This window comes from Nothoprocta perdicaria, unplaced genomic scaffold (assembly GCF_003342845.1).
Source record: "Nothoprocta perdicaria isolate Ctin4 unplaced genomic scaffold, notPer1 scaffold_8, whole genome shotgun sequence".
Classification (NCBI taxonomy): domain Eukaryota; kingdom Metazoa; phylum Chordata; class Aves; order Tinamiformes; family Tinamidae; genus Nothoprocta; species Nothoprocta perdicaria.
Genome location: NW_020456087.1, coordinates 5,654,191 through 5,660,675, shown reverse-complemented (window position 1 = coordinate 5,660,675; position 6,485 = coordinate 5,654,191). Strand labels below are relative to the sequence as shown.

The 6,485-nt window shown below is 43.5% G+C and overlaps 1 protein-coding gene across 1 annotated transcript in view; it reads right to left on the bottom strand.

Annotated features, from left to right (window-relative positions):
* The window catches only part of AKAP6 (A-kinase anchoring protein 6), a 251,165-nt gene extending 245,566 nt beyond the window's left edge, over positions 1-5,599 (bottom strand). The window contains exon 1 of the mRNA XM_026051714.1: positions 5,533-5,599. The gene's annotated coding sequence lies outside the window, so the exon portion shown is untranslated. The remainder of the gene's footprint in view (positions 1-5,532) is intronic.
* Positions 5,600-6,485: the final 886 nt, after the last annotated feature.

Below are 6,485 nucleotides of genomic sequence, written 5' to 3'. Positions count from 1 at the left end.
GGGCAGGTTGGGGAGCCCACATGGGGGGCATGGGCCCCAGGCCAGCACCAGGGCAGGTTCCCCCACTCCCCACTTTGGGCTGGTGCTCCAGGCTTGCAGCTCTGCTCCCTGAGCCACACGCGGTTCCACATGCCCCAACATGCTCCTCACACAGGAGTGAACATAACCACGGCTGGTGCAGCAATAAAGGAGTCAGAGGGGCAAGGGGACAGATTGGATAAGAGCAGAAAAATATCAGATTATTTTTTCACCACAAATTTCTATTTTAACTTTAATTATAGACTGCACTCACTGTAGCATTTATATTCATATATGCAAACAATAGTAGTTGAGACAAAATAAGAGGTTTTCCCAATTTGAGCGTTAGCATTCTGCAAACATTAGCCCATCCTTTCCCCCAGACCTGTCAGCAGGAGCCAGCACACAGCAGGTCACCATGAGCCAGCTGCACCAAGCACAGGGTGGCTCACGTGTCTGGGTGATACAGGGCACTGCAGGGCCTTCGGGAAGAAGGCAGCAAGCCCCTAGGTTCACAACAAGGATTTCTGCCACATGGGTGCAACAGGTAGGGCTCAAGTCCCAAAATCCACCTCATTTTATTCCTTTTCTTGTAAGGCTGGAGGTCTAGAGGGGAGCTGGGCCCACCTGCTCCAGCTGGGTTTTGTTGATTTTGCCTTTCTGTTGTAGAGCAAGTTCCCTCCCCTAGTGTTTCTGCTATATCTCTGTCTATCAGAAGAGCATCAGTTGATCCTGCTTTTAATCATAACCCAGAGGCAATATGAGCATAAATTTCTGAAAATATAAATTCTTAATCTKCCCTTCCTCTCCAGTACTAGCCATAGACTTCCCTTCACCCCCTCCACTCAAATCCCTCTAATTGCTTTGAGGAAAAGTTTTATTAACTTTCATCTAGCTGCCTCTCCATAGTCACTCTTTCTCCTGCTTTCAGTTTATGTGTATATGTGTATATGTGTACATGGACCCCCTACAGCAAGTTCTGCATATGCAAGCCTTGACCAATCCAACTAGACACTACTTTACATTTAAAAAGTGTTTTTGTTGTGGTTAAAAAAGGCCCTCAGTAAGGCCAGTAATAAACTGGGACCAAATTGTTTCACAATTAACTTTTCACTTAGCTAGGCTCTAGGAAAAAGCAGTAAAAGCAGTAAAAGCAGTAAAAGCAAACCCACAGCCACAGTGAAATGAACAAAAAAGCCATTGCAGTCCTTCTCTGAAGGAATGCAGATGTTGCAGTCTGCTTTCCCCCCTCAAATGAACGCAAGAGATTTGTTTGACCAGTCACCAGCTGCCCTACCCAAAGGGCCAAGAGAAAGAGAGAGAAAGCACACTGGAGGATTTTGCAAAGTGGAAAATGCACAGTCTCAAATACCTCTCTAATAGTCCAGAAGCCAGCTTTAATTTAAAGCAAAATACAACACGCACTAAATCTAACTATTGATTGTCAACACACAACAGACTGGAATGTATAACAAAACAAAATAGAGGAAGTAGCAATCTTTGTTCAGGAGGAATTTGCACTCGAAATCTAGAATATCTTTTAGATTTTGTATGAGCACCTTAAACTATATATTTGCTAAGCAAGTATCCATCCAGATGTCAGAAGGAGAGGGTAGGTCACACACATTTAAAAATTCTGTTCTTCTAAGAGGAAACAGATATAGCTAAATCTCAGTGACTCTGCAAATTGAACACTGTGCAGCAATGAATTGATCAGAAACACAGAGTCCTGGCTACACTCAGCAAAACCCTAGCTGCTCTGCTGGCAGGGAAGGAAAGAGGGGGGTGGCATTTTCTGCTCTGTCATCAAGGTCACCTGAGCCTCTGTTGCTGGATTAAAAGGGATTAGGAAGAAGAATTACTGTCCTCATGCAAAGCTGCACACCTTCTGATAGGATGTGATCAGAAGGTTCCACAAATAGCCACACAACTCTGATGTGCAGGCCAAATCTGTATATCAGTTTCTCTCGAGTTTGGAAACCTTCATTCCTCCTAAAAATACTACCAATGAATATATTGATACTCATTCCTATATACTGAAGTGGAAGTGCACTCACCCATTTCCCTTCTGTGTGTGGGTCTCCATAAAGGCCAGATTAAAAGACTGCAGTTTCCTCCAAGTTGATCTGCCTTGCTTCAGCTTTTCAGAGGTTAATAACAGTGCATTTATTTCTTCCTTCCCTCTAACATAAGCACATCTAGTGCAGGCACCCTAAACTCAATCTATTTAAAAATATATACAAAAACATGCACACATATACTTTAATAAGGATAGTTCTGTGAGTATATACAAATATATAAAAGACTTCCAGTCTTCCACCTTCTTCCAGCATCCACATGCTAGAAAAGTCTTTTCAGTCATGACTCAAGGTATTATGTCAGAAAGCAAGACAGCCTTCCCATTCCCAACACACTGAACAAGTATGGCAGGGATGTGAGTAATGAAATACTTCTACAAGCCACTAATGGGCTGATGGCCCTCAGATGGAGAAACACAAATCAACTCCAGGTGGTTTGGTATAGCTCTGGACCCAGTACTACCATGTTAAAATGCTCCAGAGAATATAACATGGTGATATTAGTAATMGCCTTCAGTGTGCTCTGTTTTCCTTTGGTCTCATGCCTTCAACAGCTCAAATAGTTTATTTTTAACACAACAAAAATGTCCTGGAAGGTCTTAAGCTTATTGCAAAAACATTTATACGAAAAAAGTTAAACAAAACTAGCTTGGAATTTTTCTCCATCATCCTTATGTTACTAAATACAATCTCACTGCAAAACCAAGACCAAAAATTTTCTAATAATTTTTAAGCTTTACCAAATGAAGTTCCAAATCCTTCCTCTGACCTTTTTATCCTGCTACCRTAATGGACAGGAGCTGAGGTCCTGCTTTTGTTATAGTCACATCTGTTGATTAATATAATTTCACACAAGTTGCTGCTTTTTCAGAACCTGATATTTCTTCTCCACTGATAGCTGTCTCACTCAAGGCTGAGACCATACCACTTCAAATTATGAATATTGCAAGATATTCTTCTCTGGCCACCTAAGCCAAAATCTGCCCTATTCCATTCAGGACACTGCCAGTAAGCTCATCTTTGTCATCCATTTTAAAGTACTCCCAGGCTTTAAATTCTTTATAATGCATTCTCTTTATTTGTACTTCAAGCATCCTGGAAAAGTCTCATGGTTTAGCTTTCCTTTATCCTTCCCACTCTTACAAAGTCAACTACTTTGCTCTGCTATAACATGATTGACAAGGAAATCCCTAGTGAAAATCTGTAATAAATCTTAGCCTTCATCAAATTTCTACTAGCCTTGTTTCACAGAGATGACCCCATTTGTAAATGAGCACAAAAAAACCCCTCCAAGCTGATTACCATCAGTGATTGGCTTAAATACTGTACTTGGCCCATGGGTTCTAAAACATCCCATTTCCCTTCCTCCACCTTCCCCCGATCAATGTGTGATGCTCCTGCCCTCTTGTTTCAAGCATTCATTATGTATTGCCTTTTAGGAACAACAGGCTAATAGCACAACCATAGCACACACAAGAGASTGGGAAAAGCTGAATAAGCACTCAGACTTCATGCTGCTGAATTTACACTGTTMTTTGCTCTTGAATTGGCTAGTTTAAAGCTAGCTCAGGCATGTTTCTAACAGCTGCTGTTATTCCACCATTAACTTTAAACTGCTCTGAAGAGTTAGTCTAAAGTCACTTGCTGTACCTAAAAAGAGGCTAAAACACATCATGGCTCCCCATACTAACTAAAGCAGGGATTCATTTTATAGAACATTGAGGTAACAGTCAGAAAATAAAATTCTTATTCTTAAATGGAAGACTGGTATTTACAGAAAGGCTGCTTTAATTTTCCGTTTTCTCCATTTAAAAGCCTACCTAGTCTGTCAGTCAATAGATTCCAGGTCATATTCAACAAAAACCAGTGCAGTTCAACAGCAGCTCTGGCTACTAACATAGAAACCTAGTGGAAAGACAGCTGTGGGGAAAAAAAACACAGCAAGTCTTTATAAACCCTGTAATCATCTAACTTCTGGTGCCTATAGGTTGCCGCAAGGTGCTCAAACTCAAGAGAACAGCAGAAATCATTAAGCAGTAGTAGTAAAACCCTCATTATACTTTTAAGAAGTTAATGGTATATGCCAGTTTGATAGCTCTAGAGAAAGACAACTTTAGAGAACAAAACACAGAACAGACCCRTGAGCACATTACAAGCCTCACTTGGCATATTACCACCTCTATTAACTAGATTGAGCAGGAGGCACTTTTACCAGCACTAAAGCTAATTTCACATTACAGTCATTGACCCTTCTGCTGAAATAACCCAGATGCTGCAAGACAGCAAATCTTTTCAGTGTTTTTGTTGTGTGTTTCAGACATGGAGGATGCAATCTATTGTTTAAAACAAATAAATAGAATAAGAAAATCCTGTTGTTGCCAGCATATTGCAGCCACTTGGCTACTAAATAGGTATCAAAYGGCAAACAGGGTCATTCACTGACAAACTAAGGGGTTGCAAACTGGATTAGAATGCTGCAAATACTGTTTCCAGGACACACAATTACCATCTTCTGCAAGCTGTACACCATGCCTTCATTAAGAGCACACAGGGCATGGCAATGACCTCATGCTTAGCAAGCCACTCACTCTGCTTTGCAAACAATAAACACAGCAATATTTGCCATCCAGACTAAAATGCAATCCAGATTTAACATTTTGGAAAATATGCACCTTCTGCAGATAGCATTGCTCTCAGGACACATTCTCTAGTAAAAATGAGATCTTTGAAATGTTTTAGGACTTGCAGTTTTCCCTCCTACCGCTAGGCAAGGAAGATCAGCAGGTATCTGTTAAGCAATGCACATCACCTCCTCAACCCATGCTTGCAAAGGGACCTTCATCTCACACTGACGTGTTGCACTAACAAGATCACTTTAAAACAAACACCCTAAAGACAGAACCAACCATAAGCATACATATAGTGAAGCAGGTTAGCTCTGTGGTGCAGCAAGTATAGCCACACCACTGAAAAGCACAGGCAACAGTACCACGAGCCAGGCTGGCAGTGAGCTTGCAGATWCCCACCCCTGTTTTTAGGAGAGCAAATGCCCTGTCTCATCATCCTGTAGGAAGGGGAAAGGAGGGCAGACACATGAGCTATAGCAACCTGGCTGCTTTGTAATAACATAACTGAACTTGAAATGGGAAGTTTCCATAATTTACTGTAGCTGCTGTAGGAGATGACTAAACCAGAACAGAAATGAGATTAGTTAGATGACAAAGAGTCCAGAGAAAGAGAAGCAGGCTCACAAGAAGCATTTTTCATATTTCCCAGGCAGTCATCTGCACTCATAGAGCACCTTCAAAATACCACATAGCACTGGGCATTTTAAATTCTAATTAGCAGAATAAAAATAGCATTAAGTAGGGGCCAAAAAACTTCATATTAATCTGGATCAGAACCAACAATACAAAAATGAAAGAATAATTTCTACCTCAAAATACTGTAACACAACCTGCAGTGAGGCTTAGGCCCAACACACAGAACAGGGACAGCCCCCTCCCACCAGAAAGGAGATGACAACACTAGCAAAAGCCACCAGCCTTCACAGCACCATCAACTAGAACACCTGGGAGCAGCACTGAAATAGTTGGGCCTGCATCAGGGCTGATGGCTCCCACCTGGTGGGCTGGAACGCTGCCCTCAGCTTTCACCCTGCACAGACACCTGGCACCGTTCCTCACAGCACAGGTTTTACCACTTGGTCGTCAGGGTAGTGCTGGGCAGAAGAGCCACGTGTGGATCTGGCAGCTTTCCTGAGKTGTGGAGAGGTTTGCATATGGAGTATAAGTGAATTTGCTGCTGCACAGCTCTGAGAGAGTAAAACTCGTGAAATACACCCAAAACAGTAAAGTTGTGGGGTATTCAGAAGAAAGGGCAAAGTCACAACAAGGTTCAAAGTTAAGCACAGCCCCCAGGACAGCCCAAGCAGCCCACACCGGAGCTGAGCCACAAGTGTCTGTGGGCACGTGTCTGTGTCTGTGTCTGTGTCTGCCACGTGTCTGCCACGTGTCTGTGGGCAGTGCTGGCTGGCCAGCAATATGTGTATCCCAGCCAGGCAAAGCCCTGGGGAAAGAGCATGGCACAGAGAGAGTTTCTTCTTCCCCATAGGCCCAGGGAGACAAAATGCCAGCAGGGCTGAGCTGCGAGGGTGACAGCTGCGATCCAGGAGCAGTGTCGCTGCCCTGGGCCAGCCGGGAGCCCCGTTCCCGTGGCCTGAAGGGCCTGGAGCTGCCRGCAGCGGCGCTTCATCCTGCACGGTCCCCAGGGCCAGGGCACCTGCAGGCAGCGCTGTCCTTGTGGCACGGTCAAACCTCCTGACATCCCCCAGAGCCCGCGGGAGCGGGGAACACCCTGCCAAGTCACCCAGGTGCCCTTTCAAAACAC